Source organism: Aphelocoma coerulescens, chromosome 3 (assembly GCF_041296385.1).
Source record: "Aphelocoma coerulescens isolate FSJ_1873_10779 chromosome 3, UR_Acoe_1.0, whole genome shotgun sequence".
Classification (NCBI taxonomy): Eukaryota; Metazoa; Chordata; class Aves; order Passeriformes; family Corvidae; genus Aphelocoma; species Aphelocoma coerulescens.
Window position 1 is genome coordinate 40,102,331 of NC_091016.1, and position 17,923 is coordinate 40,120,253.

Sequence of the window (17,923 nt, forward strand, 5' to 3'; positions counted from 1 at the left end):
AACTAATTCTCAATTAAGTTGTAGAACCAGTAGGTGGGAAGTTCCATGCAGGCCAAAAGCTCATAATCTCGTCCAGAGATGACTTTTGTTAAGAAAGAAAAGGGTTTGTGATGTCCTGTCCACAAATTTCCTGGTGTACCCTGGAGAAGGTCATGACCTCTGAAAACTTGTGCCCCTCTCCCACTGAGGGTTGATGCAGCCATTTGGAGACCCAGCTACCAGAACATGAGCAGATCCCCAACCAGATGCATAAAACAGCAACATGGGATGCTGCTTTCTATGTTGAGCACGGGACCAGGCCAAGGTCCTCTGTGGTTATGGGATAAATGTGTACAAGATCACAAGTCACAAGCCCAGGCTGAGCTCAGAGCAGAGATGACTGTGGTCTCCTCAGGCCTTCACTGCAGCATGGAGTGTGAGGACATCTCCAGAAGCATGGCTTGACTGGGACAGTCAGCTTATCCTCCTGGAGCAAAGGCGCAAGGCATAGGGCATGCCTGGTGCTGTGCTATTTCCACAACATGAGGCCAAAGGGGTTTCTTGGGATTTGAGGACAGAGCTTGCACATGTGTATGCTGCCAACCTGAATTACAAGGGCATGAGGTCACAGACCCCTCACATACACTGATGATGGCTGGGTCACCAGACCTGGCCTACCTCTCGATGCCTGCTTGGAGAAGGAAGGGTACTCATAGTAAGTAGGTAAGAAACCTGGATGAAGGAACCCTTGTGAGAGCCCCCTCCCTGCAACCCCGGCAGCACTGACTCCACCACAGCAGGGTGTCGTGTGTGTTGGATTATTTGATCTTTGGGACTGTCTTGAGGGGAAAAGCAAAGAAGGACCTTTGTGGAAATGTCATGCAGCCTGCCACCAAGGGAGTGGCTCCGGGGTAGCCTCAGGAGGTGCTGCTCTGGGGCTGGCATGGCTACAGAGCACGTGGGCTGCGTAAGGATACTGGATCTCCCACCTGGGGAGGGCTGCAAAGGAAGCTGATTAACGCCTGGAGGACTGATTGTCCTTCCCTAATAAACCTGGGGAAGGCGTGGTTAGTGGAGAAAGGGACTGTGATTTGGGAACATGTTTACATGGGTTATGGGAAATAAGGAATCCTTGAGTCACTAAAATGACAGACCCAGGCAGAAGGGATGTGCAGGGGACAGTCACTGGGGTAGATACTCCTTGGGCATATGCACTTAGGGCCAGTCCTGCAAACCCAGCCGTGATTCTTCAGACTCACAAGTTGGAAAATGCAGCAAAACATGAAATTCCACCTCCAGCATGTTTATTCCTTCCGTTCCTCCAGCCACCTCCTCACTTTAGCCTCAGCTCTAATCCTTCAGGTTTACATCACACTGCCTACCAAGGGGACTAGCTCTTGGCCTGTACAGGAGCTTGCTTCTTTAGACTTGCTCTGGCCATCAGAGTCACTCCCCGAGACCCAAGCCACCTGCATGGCCACCCTTTCCTAACACTACTGCCAGCCTGAAGGAAGTGGTTGAAACATGACGTCCACACCCGGTCTTGACCCCTGGCATTGTTGCCATTTCCAGTTTTATTCAGTATGGCTTCCTGGATAAACAGATGGATTTTCCTCTCCTGACCCTTCATAAATATTATTTCAAGGGTGCTTTTGAAATGGTACAAACAATCACCTGTTTCCCACCTTCACACAATGTTTTTACTGTCCTTCATTATGCAGATGGGTCTTCTTAGTCCCTGCCTGAGTTAACATTCTTCTCCTGTGGCTCTCACTTCTGTTTACCTCTTAAGCAACAGGTTATTGCCTTTCAGTCACAGCCTTGAATTTCTTGCGTCCCAAATAATTTCACTGTATTTCATTCACAGCAATGACTGAGGGATTCTTACAGCAATGGAGGCCTGTGCCTTCCTTACAGAGATACCAAGGATCCTGTCAAAAAGGCCCAGCCTGACATGGTTTTCTTCTTGAAGAACTAAAATGCTGAATTTGGATGTTTTATATTAGTGTAGAATATAAGCAAGTGAGGGAAAACCTGCCCTTATGTGCCTGAAAACTCATCTTTTTTCCTAATTGTGTGATTTGGTGCAAGCAAAAGGTATACTTTCTCCCCATGATACTTTATTTATTTATATTATCTACCACAGATGTAACACAAATGTGGAAGACTGTAAACGTGAAGGGCTGGGGTGAGGCAGCAGAAGCAGTCACCTCATCTGTATTTCAGAATTTAGTGCAACCATAAAAACCATTCCTGATAAAATACTAGAAGGAAAATCAGCAATGAATGCATCATTACCATCATAAAGGCACTGAGAAGTCAACCACAAACAACCACAAAGGGGAGTCTTAGAGGCCTCCAAATTCTGCCAACTCACCACTACTGCTCTTATTTTGTCCTTACCAGCTACCACCCCATCTTGAGTAACACCTCTGAAGCAAGCCCTGGAGAAGCGTGGCAGCCAGAGGCTGTTTTTCCTCTGTTCTCTTCTTCTGCCTGAAGACCTTTGCTCCCTCAGCAAATCCTAGCAAACTTATATGGCACTTGAATGAACAGCTTAACTGTAAACACAGAGCAGGACCAAAGGTGAGATAAACAGGAGCCCAGCAGCTCTCAATGATCCGGGAACAAGGGGCAGAGTTGACGTTCAAGAATTGGACTGAGACTGATGTTTGCTTGCCCCTGAGATCACAGGATGTTGTTTTGAGGACCCTTTCCATGGGGTTCCTGTAGGAAATTCACTGCCTGTTAAAAGCAAAGTGGAAGAGAAGAACAAAATGAACTCCATAGCTCAGACCGTTGACTGACCCTCTGACACGCTCACCCACTGCCTGGCCATCCATCACACAGACCTCAGTAGCTGCCATGGGGTCCTCCTGCAGTTTATGCTCCCTCTGCTAGTACAGCTCCCTAGGACAGGAGTTTCCCTTCACCAGGTTTGCACAACACACAGAGCCAGGGAGAATCAGTGGAAATACTTACAAATAGATAAGCAATGTTTTTCTAAGAGCAGACTTGCGTTGCTTTTGGCAATATTCGACACAGCCAGCTTCGAAACACTTGCCCTGGACCAGGAACATGGAAAAGCTCAGCAGGACTACACCACGAGGGCATCTTGCTCCTTGAAGAGACGACTGGTATTAGTTGCTGCTTCCTAACAGCCAGCAATACGTGCAAGACCTCAGCTCATCTGCCTTCCCCCAACACCTCCGAGGAATACATGTGGCTTCATGGTGCAGTGAAGAGGGTGCCAAGGGCCGAGCTGTAAGGCCAGAGTGACTTGACCGGGTGACATGTGCTTGGAGTCCTGCATTGCACCTGCCTGCAGACGTGCCAGCAGCGTGTTGGTGAAGCTGCTTTGGCCTTGTGTTATTTACCTCCATACCCCACCCAGCACGGCTACGCATGAAACCAGTGTCTGCACACAGAGCAGGCCGGAATGGCTTTAAACACAGCTTTGTTCCCTAAATTTTTTTTTTAGATTAAATGCATTGTTTTTAATAACCAGATATGAATATCAGTGGAAATTTCCCTGGCAAAATATGTCAATATGGGCATCTTCTTTGTTCTGGGTTGAGAAATACATATTCATAAATTTTAAAAATTCAAAATTTTATCCCAATTTTCATTGTAATAGTTTTTAACTTAATGAGAGCCCCTCAGCATGCACATCACCATATGAAAGACTTGAAATATTGCTGTTTTATTTCCTTTCTTAAATCATGATGGACAGCTGCTATTTAGTACTAATTAAAACACCTTATCTTTTTTTCACAGATCAAAGTGTCTCTTGTTTGTTTTGTAATGAAGCAGTGTGACACTTTCTGTGTTTGACTTTTTGTCAGACTGTTTCATTACAAACAAAAGTCACTTTGATCTGTAGAGAAAGATAAGATTTTTTTTAATTAGTACTATATAACAGCTGCCCTTAATTATGCTTAAAAATAGATGAATGGAAGGTTTCAAATCTCTTGCCATATCATGCACTAAAACTTTGTCCTAAAACAGGCAGCAATCACTGTAAAACACAAAAAAGACATGGATTAGGATTTTTAACTGATGCTTTGAGATTCCGGGATGTAAATATACAAAATGCAAACCCCCAAATCCCCAAACTGGAAACACTATGAGAATCCATATTGTAAGAAAAAAAAATATTATTTGATTTGTAAATATCTTTCAGAATTACTCTTCACATGGAAAAATTGAGGGTCTTACCCTGAAAGTCAGCAGGCACGGGCTGGGAAGAAAATCATTGGTCAATCTTTCGGCATGTTAGGACAATCCACGACCTTGGTGTTCCCCTGGCTCCTCTTTGCTTCTAGACACTGAAATAGCCACATCTGTTAGATTCATATCTGCTGCTCTGTATGAACATTGCCTTGAGCAGCAGAGTCCCATTCTTGACTGGCACCTGACTGTACTGCAGATGAAGAGTAACAAAGCATCTTTTGGCAAGGAGACAGCACCTCTTTCCTGTTGCACTCACACTTTGAATCAGCCTTTCCAGAGATAACTGCCCACAAATTTATTCCCCCTAACTCCAGATCAGGCACCAACTTCAAATCTCAGAACCTTTGGTTCTCTGCACTAGGTCTGTACCAAATTTTGGGCCAAAGCCAGACTTTCAGCCCTTCTCTCCAGACCAATTCACAGTCTGGGTGCTGGCTGCCTAAGGGAACTGTTTCATGCTTTCTGGAGGTGGCCGCTCACAGCACCAGTGATTCACCCTACAACCTCTTGTCTCTAGGGAATGCCGATGTCTGCAGCAGATGGGCATCTTCCCTGCAGCTGACTCTACCCATGAAGCTTGCCCCTGCAGGGAGCCAGAGAATGAATACCAGCTTTCCCATCTCCCAAGGCCAGAGGCATGTCTCATTTCAGCTAACTCACCAGAACAACACCACATACGCCAAATACCACCCTCGCTGCTGCGAGCACCAAAGAAAGTGGTCTGTCCCACTGATGCAGAGGTCACCAGCACAGCTAAAGGACCTGCTCCAGAGGAAAGGCTGTGTGGAAACAGGAGGTATGGCAAGGGAAAGCAGCAGCATCCCTGCTGGCAGCACATCTCTGCCGGCAGCCAGCACCACGTGCTTCATGGGAGGTAGTAAAACCCTCGTAGTGGACAGTTATGCAATAGGCTTCCTCGTCTAGCCCGCAGCAATTATTGTCATGCAAGATGAAGATTTATATCCCTTGTAGGTTTTTAGCCCAGCTGGTGTAGGGGTGGATGATATTTTTATTGCTTCTGTATGGAAAATGTGAGAGTAATGTCTTCCCAAGCTCTTGGCCCCAGTCGTACTTTCACACAGCAAATTCCACAGGTTACATACTGTGTAATGCTGTGTGTTCCTTTATTAGTATCTCAGGTACAGTATTTTAAGTCATGATCTTTTTCTTTCTCATTCTGCTATTTTAATAAGGAGTAAATGCCAGGATCTTATGTGCCTTCTCCCTGCCAATATTCTTTTCATTCCCATGTCACATCTCTCTCACTAAATTAACAGTCCTAATCTTTTCTTTGTGAAATCCTTTTAGGTCTTCTAATAATTTGTATCAACTATCTTTAGACGTCTTCTATTTCTGATATATCTTTCAGAAAAGTGACAAAATCTGAATACATCGTTTCAAATGTAGACATAATTTCGATTCATAGGAGGGTATCATAATACAGCATTTTCAGTGCTAGCTATTGTGATCGCTACTGCTTAAGGAGCCTGAAAAGGACCTTGATGTTTTCTTGAGTAAGAAATAAATAATTTAGGGCCTGTCATGTTACATAAGTAGCTTAAATTGATCTTTCATGTTGCATTACCTTGTACCTACCCATGCTGAAATTAAACTGCCAGCTGCCTCTTCTGGAGATCCTCACGCTCTCCTCTTTTTGAATGTGTCGTCTTGCAACACCAATACCCAGGGCCCAGGGAGGTGCAGCAGATGCCACACAGCCCTCTGGCAGTCTTGTGTGGTGGGTAACATACTCACCATCCTCCACCCACTGCTGGGGGAACAGCTGCTGAGTGTTGCTGCTACACCACAGACAGGTCTGCGGGGAAGGTGATGTGAGCCCACAAAGAACGGCTACAGTCTGAGGGGCTAAATCCTTACCTCTGCATGCCCACAGGGATCCTCAGGCACTTTTCATACAGCTTTCTTCTTAACACCTGCTCAGTACCAGCCACAACTTTTCTTTCAGTCCTCTCTTCCACAAGCCTTGGTGATTGCTGAACAAGGTAACACCTATCTCTTGGAAAGACAGCCAATCCCAAGTTGAGAGTGCAAGGCTCCAGTGATCCCACTCCACTGGTGTGTATTTCTCCATGGGTCAAACTAGAATTTGGCACATGACCCTAGCTCCATACACTGTCTCCCACCTGATGCAGTTGCTTGTGGGAATATCCATTTCTTTATGCCTGCTGCTGGTTTTTAATTCTGATCAGTGACTCAGCACAGGCTGGAGGAGTTGCATCAGTAAAGCTGAGAGCAATGGAAAGTGATTTGGCTGAACCTGGGTCAGGAAAGCTCCATACATTCTTTACAATGGCAAGGAAAAGCAAAGTTTGGAAGACAATTGGCAAGGACCTATAGCTCATCAAGATTTATCTCTTGGTACAGACGCTTGGTGCCTTGAAAGGGGCTTCATTAGAGTTGTTTATGTAGAATTGTCTAAACCCTCAGTAGTTATAAATCAGCATTGCTCCAATTAATTCAAAGAAACTGTCAATTGACACCAGATAAGCACATAGTTTGTAATACATTCTTGAATTCAACCAGATCACCTTCTTTTCATAAATACCTGGTAGTTTTCCCTCTGGGAGCCCTGCAGAGCTTTCCTTCTGGAATCCAGCAGACTCCATGTCCTTGCTGTCTCTCTAGGCACAAAGTAACATCTGAGTGTTAGCTCCATAAAAAAAAAAAAAAAAAAAAAAAAAAAAAAAGCACACATGGGGTTTTTTTACAACAGAGACCTATTAGCAAGTCAAAGCAACAGCTTGGAATGGTGGAGGCACAAATGTAAGGAATCTGTGGTATTTGTAAGAAATGCAGATGGCAGATGATTTGACTTATTTCCAAATACTACGGCAAATGTTCCTCTTAAAGCACAGGGCTGTGCTCAGCCTATTGCACTGCCTGCAGTAGCTCTGTATTTATGGGCAGCCAGAGGCAAATACACAGACCTTCTTGTAAGAACTTCTTGACCCATACAGCAAAGAGATAATGTTCCTCCTCTCAGTAGCAGATTTCTGGGCATTTGCAAACAGCAAATGCAGCATCAAGGAAACCCTCTGGGCAGCAATTGATTGGAGCTGCTGTACTAAGAGAGTGATTCAGTAGGTTACTGCAGGACAGTGGGAAAGGCAGAAATTAAACTCTACTAACCCACTTTCAGGCTACAGTCAATCACTTCTCCAGCCTTGAACTAGAAGCCAAAACTTGGATTGCGCTGGCTGCAATCTTCCCTTTTCATTGGCAGAGTAATACCTACACCTCTCACATTCCTAGTCCACACTCTAAACCTTATACTCTTGGTAGAAAGTCATCCAGATAGACTCATTTATTTTCTTTACAATTATGTAAAAGCAAAGTTCCCCTGGTCGTGTGACAGAGTGCATCTTTCTGCTTTGGTTTCCTTTGGAAGTCTCCAGCAAAGACTCTTGAGGAGAGGAAGAAGTCTGAGTTCTCCGTGAGAGACTGCTCAAAACTACTGTGCTCCTGTTCGGGCAAAAGTTGGATAAATCATTGCAGCTCAGTCTGAATTTCTGCTGTGTTTTTGGTGATGATGTTTCAACTCAGCTCATTATTTCAAAACACCGATTCTCATTCCAGGTGATTTCTCCTTTGCCTGCCTTCCTCTTTCCTATCCTCTACATCTCATAGATACTTTTGCTGTTTTCCTACTATCCATTGCACTATATCCCCCAGGTTTCATCCATCTTATCGTAACTTTTCCCACTTTCTTTCTAATTCTTTCTTCAGGTTCAGTCTGAATTCGGTGCAAACTCTCTTTCTTGACTCCAGGGTGTCTGGATATTTTGTTTCTCCTGATGCAGTTTGCTGCATCTTTCCTTTCCTCACAGCTCACCTGACCGTCTGTATCTGTTCTCTGAGGTGTAGGAGCATTTTCCACTTTAACCATCTAAGTCCACAGCCTGGCCACCTTCTGATTTCCTGGTGGGACAAACACTGGATATACTTGACTCTCAGCCTCCATGTTTCTACCCTATGCCTTAATGTCCACAGGAATAGGATCACGTTGCCTGTGCAAGAAGACACATCTAAGCCACATCTCTGCTCTGGAGACCCATAGGGCATAGGACCAGAGCCTATACCATAGTGCACCCCTCTATCTTTAGTGTAAACGAGGTTTTCCTGACTGCACTTGAACAATGGTGCAAAAACTCCACCTATTCAAATATCTTTACCAGACCTTCTTACAATAGCTTAAACCAGACATTGCATGTGAGAAGTGCTCAGCCCCTCTAAACTTATGGTCAAATAATTGCTGAGCCAGGCAATGAAATAAGAGATAAGAGAAGGCCTCCATGACCAAAAATAGGTACAAAGATGGATCCTATAATTGCACAGCAAGTTGGCAATAGGTTAGGTACAGCACTAGGTCTCCTGATTGTCACCACTGGTGCCCTCACCACAGACTATATGACATTTGTCTCTCCTCACTCCCTTCTCATCTTTTTCTCCATCCCCCCCAAGCCACTCCTCTCCTTTTATTTTAAGAGCTGACTCTGCCATTTCCCATCTATAAGGTGACATATGAAAACTTTCTTAGAAAACAGTCATAAAAAGAAGAACAAAATGAAAAAGAAAGACCCAATGGAGAGCAGAAAATTACAGTGTCTGGGCCGTATTTACAATAATTATAATTATTATAAAGCACAATAGGGTGTAGAAACCCATAATTCTCCCAGTGCTTTCTGATTTTTAGATCTATGTTTAGAAAGCACATGTCAGAGAAACAGTCAGAAAAGGAATGCCATGAAGTCACTTTCCTCTCTGTGTTGCAAAACCATTGGGGAGAATATTTGTGTCTGCAGGAACACAGGGACAAGCAGCTTCAGAAATGAATCCATCACTGTCTGTCCCAGGATAATGTGTTACCTGCTAAAATTAAAAACTAAGCCCTCTCCTGACACCACTTCTTAAAAAGAGGTCCTCTTTTTTCTACCCCATCCAAGTGTCATTTTTATAGGATCAGACATTCCTCCTACTTCTGAGGCTTTGATGACTCTTACCCAAGTGTCAGACTCCAGCAGCCATGATCCCCAGCCCACAGTAATGAAAACACGGAGTTGCTCCCTTCCCTACACCACCGTGGTGGTGGTATCTGAAGACCTCCTGGTAGCACCTGAGGCAGTCTGACTAACATCTGCCCTATGGGACTCCTTTCCTCATTCCTCTCCCACAGGCAGAAGCATGAATGTAACGCAAGTGTTTTATTTTGCTCACCAGGTATCACAGGCAGAGAAAGCAGCTTTGAAGTGCCCTCATGCATGAGACAGAAGATGGGAAGGCTTGTGATGCTCCTTTGCTCCTGCAGACGGTTATCTAGCCCACCAGACAGCTCTCCTGGCAGCCCAGGGGACCTCCACCCATTTGGCAGCAAATTCTGTTGCTCATTGCTGCAGCTTTCCTCTTAAAACTCATGCAATCTCTTCAAGGAAAGGGATGAGATCTTCACTTCTAGTCAGAGGTCTTTCATGAGAATAAGAGCTCATATTCCTACCTAATCTTCTACAGAGGCTCACCTTGAAGCCAAACCAGTCCATTCTGGTCTTCTCCCAGGGTGCAGTGTGAGTCTTGCATCTGTTAGAGGAGAGAGAGAGGTGTCTCCATAACTGCAGTTTCTATAATGTCCACAGGAGTCTGTGTTGGTGTGTATTTACCTCCACCGATCTCCCTACCCTTTCCTGGCTCAGACTCTGCCCTCCATGCCCTGGCTCTCAAGCTCTGCTGTTCTGTTCTCCTAAGCATCACAGTGCAGCTGCTATGGTATATGCCAACATCTCCTGCAGGGACTCTTCACAGGCAGCAGCAAAAGTGGTGTTTGAAGTGCTGTGGGAGTGCCCACATCCCTTTCAGAGAGCTTGGGACACCTTCTGAGGCTATTTAGCTGGAAGCAACTACTGGACCATAACTCTTGCTGTGCCAAATGGACACTGAGGACTTTCTAACTAGCAAGATGGATTAGAGGCATTTTCACTGGAAAGAGACTTCTTTCTAAAAAAAGGGCCTTAGTTATCTTTATTAATATATGAATGGGTGTAAAAATCCACAATGAGTTATTACTGGGAAACCTGTCTGAGTAGCAGAGCCATGCTTAGTGACATCTGGGTAAATAGGAAATCAACTGGGACCAGCTGTGAAGGAAGAGACAGTCTGTGGTTTTGGACAGGAGGGAGTACACCCTGCCCTCAAGCTCCAGCCGGGTTTGGGGATGGGTGTAGGGATCAGTTCTTCGCATTGCACAGGTGTGTATGGATGTACATACACAAATGCTTGTGTTTGTGTCCCTTTTTCTTTGAATGTTACACATTTTTTGCCTAAATAAGGGGGAGTGAGACTGCAGCATGGATATTCATAAGCAGAAGAGAATAGTCTGTGCAATATTTATGGCAGTCTGCAAACCTCCTCCCAAGCCTGCAGTACATGTCAAGATCAGGCTCAGATAAAAAGTCACAGGATTATCCCAAAAGTGGAGGGTTTTACATGCCTTCCCCAGGCATTCCCTCTGCTCTGGTACTGGCCTAGTGGAGAAGAAGGATGAAGCAGCACAAAGAACTCAGAGGAGGACTTTTTATCAGCCCTTGCTGTTTCTTAAGGGGCAGGTGGAGAGTTCAGCACTTCAGCACTTCAGCTGCCTTCAGCAGCCAAGATGAGCTCTCTCCCTGACAGCGAGGAAGGGTGTCAAAACAAGGAGGTTTTCCGTAAAGAGGGCTGAGAGTCACACCTGGCCAGGTGTTCTCACTCTCTTATGAGACCAACTCCCACCCCACCTCACATGAGACAGCCTGAAGTGGGGAGAGAAGGTGATCAGATAGATGCACATAGAGGTATCTCAGATATGCACCTGCCGCTCAGCCAGCGCCAGCGAGACGCCAGGCACAGAAGGAAAATTTTTTTCCTCTGACATTTTTTGGTGTGGATAACAGAGTTCAAGCAGAGCAGAGGAGGCCAGCAATAATGGCTTCTGTTGCCTTAAGCTAAGCTGCTTAATTGCATTGGACTGGTTCATCTAATCAGGGAGAAAGGTGAAATCCCTTGTTTCTTGCCCCAGCTGTCTTTCCTCAATGAACAGAGCCTGTGAGCCAAGTGCCAGGTGGTCCCAAACATCAGAAATAGCTGAACAGGGCAAAATGAGTCACACCAGGGTCCTGTGGGCAATAGTGTGTGAGCATATGTGCACTGAAATGGCTTTCAAATCAGACTGAATCTGAAGCAGAGTAGCCATGATCCTCCCAGCCTGCTGGAAACACATCATTCCTAACTTATCTCCTCTCCCATGCTCTGGGCAGCAGCAAGCAGCTCCCAAATGGTTGTTGGTATCTAGAAGAAACTCTGCTGAAACAGTTGAAATTAGCATCTTTTTTCCACTCAGGGTCTCAGAGTTCAGGGTCATTTTCTCTCATCCTTGCCCTTCCCCTCCTTAGCAAGACCTTGGCTTGCTGTTTAAAGAACACCATAAGATATAAACTGTTCCTCCAGGATGTTAAACTAAAGATCTTGATGTACCCCAAATAATCATGGGTAGAAGAATAAAACATCTCATCAAGAAGGGCCCTAGCCTGGACTGGTCTCTTTCCATGTCCTGTCACTCAAGCATTCCAACTCTGCAGCAAAACTGGGTGATATGGAGTAGAGCCTTGGCCAGTGTGAGATCAGAACAGGGCTGGGGGCATCTCGCTGACCTATGAGAATGTGTCCCACAGCATACAGAGAAGCTAAGGTTAATTTTACTTTGGAGCCATTCAAGGCAAGGCAGGTATCAAAGGAACAGTTTTGGTGTCAATCCAGCCTCCTTGACCCATGACAAATTCCACATTAGCTGGGGACAGAGTACAATGAAACCAGTGCCATGTGTGGGGTCTGACCCTGGTCTTCTCTCTCTGGTGGCTGATGCAGTATCAGTCACTGCAGCCTCAGAGAGGTGACCCCGGGCTCAATGATCAGTGCTGTGATTGCTCTGGGAAGGGGACCCACCACCAGTACAGGGGAATGGCTCACCACATCACTCCTGTGGCTACATGTTTATCACCAGCATCAGCCACACCACCTTCGAGCCCCAGGCTCCAGGGCCATATACCCTTCATCTGCCCAGATGTCACCATCCATTGCAGACAATGCTCCAAACCCTCCATCTGCTCTTGAGAGCTGCTCGCTGGGCAGGGCTTACCTCCTTGTCCTTCCATCCATGCTTCCAGCAAAGCCAGGCTTTCCCTGACAAGCTGGGGTTTGTGCCTGGAGAGGGAAGTACCCTCATGCAGACCGTGGGTGCAGGGGAAGGGTGGGCTGGAAGGTGGACCCTGGGATGGCTCTGGTACCCTGCTGTGCCTGGTCCCTGTGGTGGATGTAATGTGTACCCACAGTGCAAATATCACGAGACCTGGCTGCACATCCTGCTGCCACGACGCACCCGACACGTAGCCCTGGGCAGGCTTTTGGCACTTCCTTCTTTCTGTCTCCCTCCCTATCTGTCTTGTCTAATTAGGTAAAAGCTTTCCAGGGTAGAGATCGTCTCTCCCTGGGCAGTGACACAGAGTGGCTGGAAGCGCTCCTAGACACAATTAACACCCAAGCAGAGCAGACCCTCTGGATATGACAGTGTCAGAAGGAACAGGCATCCCTGATGCAAACTTTTATCTTGTCTCAACCAGCAGGCAGCAAAACGTCAGACCTTTTGTGGCTTGGTTGGAAAGCTAAGGGTCTCCCCTACAGAACCAGCCAGAGTGGCTCCCTACTCTCAACATGCCAGGAAAAGTGTGACTTTTGTAGGAAGTGCAGGATGCATCTCCAAAAAGCCTTGTAGGATTGACTCAAGCACAGAGCACAAAGGTTTTCTTGACCTTTGGTGCTGCTAAAGGAAAATCTTTGCCCACTGACTGGAGCTAGATGGAAGAGTTCTGAAGCTCAGCCTATCTTGCAGGTAGAGGAACACAGGCAGAGGGGAGAAATTTAATACTCCTGTGCAGGGCCGGGAGTTGGACTTGATGGTCCTTGTGGGTCCCTTCCAACTCAGCATATTCTGTGATTCTGTGATTCTGTGATTCTGTGATTCTGTGATTCTGTGACCCTGGCATAGTTACCACAAGGGCTTAGGGCTGCTCGCCTGCGTCACTGGTGGAGATAACATCAGCCTACTGAAGACAGTCTCAAGCAGCCTAATTGCTCCTACAGAAGGAAAACGTGGGCCACAGGAGCTGCTCTGGCTCTTGGCTAATTGTCAGGCAGTTGCACTGCAGGGATTGTGTGTCCTGGAGGAAAGGCTGCTGAAGATGGATGCTGTGGCAGCCAGCATGTAGACGAGCCCTGTTTAAACATCATGAGGGATGGGTGGAGAGAAGAGTACACAGAGGAGCAGGCTCACTTCTCTGCCTCCTGCTCCTCCCTGGGGATGTAGTTCCAGGCTGGGGTGTCATGACAAGGATGGTGGTTACCACCTCAGATGAAAGTGGTGAGGACTCTGTTGTGGGCCTGTCTTGGGGTGAGAGAGCAGGGAGCAGGGAGCAGGGGTGTGTGATGGCTGCTGGGAGGTTAAACAGGGGCACTGCAAGGGGTTCAAAAGCAAGGTCTCACTCTGCCCTTCACTACCTGCCTCATAATTTCATTGCCAGTAGATCAACAATATTGAGAAGAGAATGTCATAAGTCTAGCACCACCACAGACACTGCTAACCTCAAATGCATCACCACAGACAGCACTGCAGAATGGCAAACCTGAGCTGTGTGGGCATACCAAATCCAGACTCTCCTCACTAAAATCCACATGCTCAGGATGTTTCCGACATGGCTTATAAATAACACATTGGCCCTAAATATTCGGAAACCCACAGTTATGTCCTCTAGGATTCAGGCCAAACAAAATAAGCAAACATTTTGAGATTATATAGGTCTATGTGCTTGAGAGCTGTGTATTAAAAGTGGTAGTGGCAACAAATGCAGTGTTCTTCTCCTTTTTGGTGGACATTGGAGAAGTAAAGTGTGTGTCAGGTAGGGTTCTGGCTAAGGTGGAAACTAGGGCTGGCTTGAGCATGTAGTTCTGGGAGCCTTCCTCTCCTTCTGCCTGAAGTCTTCCTCACCCTGCTCTGAACAGTTCACCAGTCTGCCTCATCACCCTGGCAAGAAGCGCAACAGAACCCAGCTATCCTGGTGGGGATCCATCTACACTGACCAGGCAGACTGCAGGACAGGGAGCTGAGCTTTGTGGAGCTTGAGAGGCAGCAAGAGCTCAAGCAGTCTTCCCAGCAAACCTTTGAGCTCATTCACAAAACAGGAGCCCAGATCCCTGTGAATCCACATGCTCACCAAAAGGAGCCTGGAAATGATCTGAGTGAGAGCACAGATGGAAATCATTGTCACTGGGGAGGCCAAGAGCTTTGCAGGAAGCACGAAAGGATCAGATGTTTCAATGGATAAAAAAGAACATCCAGAGCTACATGAGAGAGAATAAAAATGTAAGAGATCTAAGCCCTCTTCCTCCAAAATACAAGCAAGCCCTGACTGACAGGGACAAAACAACCTATCTGAGCAGGTTGTTTTGTAATTATCTGCAGCTGCATTTCCTGCCCCTTTTTCCTACAGTGTCTGGCACTGGCCCCATCCCAGATGTAACTCTGAATTAAACCACTGGGAAACTGGCAAGAGTGGAAGGAGGTTCTGTGGAGGGCAGACAAGGAGACAAACTGAGAAACCTCAACTGTGGTAGAGCGCACACATCCCCCTCTTGTTCTCTCCCTCATCCCCCCTTTCTCCCCTACCACTTCTGCCAAGGAAGGATCTTTCCTAAGCAAAGCTCTGATGACAGAACAGCCTGTCTTGGATATTTAGTTAGGCAAGGGAAAAAATTAATTTTCAGACCATCTGTCCTGTCCAAAGAATAGCAGTCTTTCCCAAACTGAGCTAACTCCATGAAACGGCAACAGTAAGCAACATGATATTAAACAATAATAAATCAAAGCTGACATCATTTGGAGCACATCCGGACCCTCCCCTGTGGGGGTATCACTCTTCTGTGTGTCAACAGCAGAAAGAGAAAAGCAGAAAGAAGCTTAATCTGAATCAGATAAAAGACAGTGGGCCTAAAATGGTATTTCTGAGAGAGAAGACCCCTCCAGAAGGCTTGGTGTGGGCACTGTGAGGGTGTGAAAGGGGCACAGGGGAGGAAGGATGGGGCAGGATGATCTGTCTCCTTTGCAGCAGGTAACAGTCTAGAACAGCAAAGCCACTCTCGGCTCCGAGGGCTGGGACTGTCCATCCCCACTGCAGCACACAGCACACCTTCCAGAGCCTCTGCCTATGCAGTGAGGTTCCTTCTTCAAAATTGCAAGAGGGCTACTCTCCTTAGTCCAGACCAGCAAGCTCAAAAGCTCAGATATGTTAGGAGCAGCAGTGCAGAAGAACACTTGGGGTGGCCTTGGAGTAGAGGATGAAATGAGAGTTTGACAGTGACATAAAGTGACAAAAGAGTAGTTCAAAATCATGGGAATGGCTTGGGAAGACATCCCTTTATCTTTAAACTAGATGGGGACTAATGAGAAAGTACAGGCAGCAGCAGCAAACAGCCAAGCTTGGTCTAAGAGGGGTGTGCAGTCCAGACATCTCAGTGACACGCCACTACTGTACCCATGCCGTGAGGCAGAAAACTAGGTTAAAACTCAGATTAAAACCCAAGCTCACCAGGGTGTGTTTACAAAAATGCAATCCCCCCACTGGAATGCAATGGAGACATAACCAAGGGATGACTGGGTTTAGCTATCTCCTTGTAAAATGGAGAAGTGACTTGAGTTTTACTCCACAGCTAGTCCTACAGCTGTGTACCAAGCATCAGTGTAAACCTGTATTTTGTTGCCTTTAACAGGAACAGAGAAACAAAGCCATTTTCCCAGTGATGCACCAGCAAGGGACACCACTGTCAGGTGTACTGCAGACATAGTTTCTGCTCATGTCTCCACTCTGCACACATCCCCCAGGTCAGGGTATTTATACCTAGACATGTAGAAGTCTCCTCTCTCCCTGGTTCGATGCTTTCTTCAACTGCATGTCCAAGAAACCAGCCAGCAGGCAAGGGCAAGGTGGCAGGTGGATGGTGTTCAGAGAGCCCAGCTTGAACCTAAAAGCTGAGGGCATCTCCCAGGTGCAGATCTTCACCTGTGCAGTGGGCCCTGTCAGCGCAGTGCAGGACGCTTCACAGCACAAGGGCAGTGCCTCCTTCGGCTACTTCGGCCTTTGTAAGAGGTTGCAGACATCAGGGTGGATGGCTCTGAAGAAGGCAGAGTCCACGGCAGTGAGTGAGAAATGGGCTTTGGATCACACCACTGACAAGCCCATCAGTCCGGGGGAGCTCTGCGAGGCCTGGAGTTGGGCTGGTGGGGGCCATGGGGCAGGAGGGACGGGCACAGCAGAGCTGGGAGGGGATTACGATACCCAGTGCTCCTCTCTCTGCTGCCGTCTCTGCAGTCACTGAGATGTGAGGTGATAAAAGAGATTATTTACAACAAAGGGAAGAAATAAGGTACTTGAGCTTCTTCCTTTCAGTTTTAAAGGGTTTCTCGTAGGTGTGCCGCTGCTAATGAGCGTTGAGTCATGCTGGCCAGAGCTTTCTCTTGCTCAACTTCTCCCCGCCTCCCCAGGTTGTTCTGTATCTGCCCTCCGATAGTGCTCTACCTGACTAGGGCAAGCACCCACTGCCAGCAGCAGGTCTTACGCAGTATTTGCTGAGCTTTAGCAGAACGGGACCCGATTGTTTCACACTGGCCGCTGTTTGCTCGGCCAGCTCACTGTTTGCTTGGCTATTCCTCTCTCACCGCCCCTCCAGAACCCTCCAGAGCTGGTCTTGCGGTGGCAAAGGGCGAAGCAGCCCTGGGGTGCAGCCCCAGCCAGCCCCAGCGCCCGGCGCGCACCGCAGCAGCAGCAGCGCCGGGGCCGCACTGCTCCCCTCTGGTGTCACCCGCACCCCTCCCTGGCTCGCCAGCGCCCACAGCCCCACTCCCTGCCCCTGAGCTCAGGAGTCACACACCCACCACCGCAGCTCCGCTGCCCGGGCCAAACACCGCGGCTGAAGGTGAAACCCGCTCTTTCCTGCTGCATCGGACCGTCGGCCATGCAGACTCCCCCGCAACTTCACACCAGTGCCCTTCAGCCCAGCCTGGGTGGACCCCAGCAGAGAACACACCAGCTTGATGCAGGGATGGCTCACACTGCAGCCAGCTGGAAGCAGCCAGGAGCTTCAGTACAACATGATTAGCCCCCACAAACACTTCATTCTCCTTTTCCTTCCTATTTTTCTTCCAGGCTACTGGTGTAGAAGTGTCATGTGGCAGGCAGTGTTCATGCGCATCATTCAGAGGCACCAATCCCATCAGGACTCTCTTGACAACCTCTGTGCACTGGCGAGCACTTCTCAAGGTCTGCTGCGTGAAACTTCCTATAGCAGGACTGTGAGTCCAAAGACACAGTGTGAGCTGACAGCATTCCCTTGCTGATTCAGCTGAATGTCCTGGCACATCATCATGGGGAAAAAGCTGAAGTATTTTCACTGACTCACATGGGTCCAGAGATCCTGTTAGATCTATCGCAGTCTGCGACAGTGGGTAGAGCCTGTGAGTGATTGTCAGTGCTGTGGGATTGCAGAGGACAGGAGGGGAAATCCCTTGTGGGGCAGAACTTGGATCCTGTCTAACACGCCAAGGAGAACAGAGACCTTCCACCCT

At 47.4% G+C, this 17,923-nt stretch overlaps 1 long non-coding RNA gene across 1 annotated transcript; it reads right to left on the reverse strand.

The window, feature by feature from the left end:
* Window positions 1–1,918: 1,918 nt before the first annotated feature.
* Window positions 1,919–4,975, reverse strand: LOC138107963 (uncharacterized). Its single transcript, XR_011149802.1, has 3 exons — window positions 4,198–4,975; window positions 2,962–3,100; window positions 1,919–2,889 (listed from the first exon to the last, which is right to left on the reverse strand). It is a non-coding gene; the product is annotated as an uncharacterized lncRNA (long non-coding RNA).
* Window positions 4,976–17,923: the final 12,948 nt, after the last annotated feature.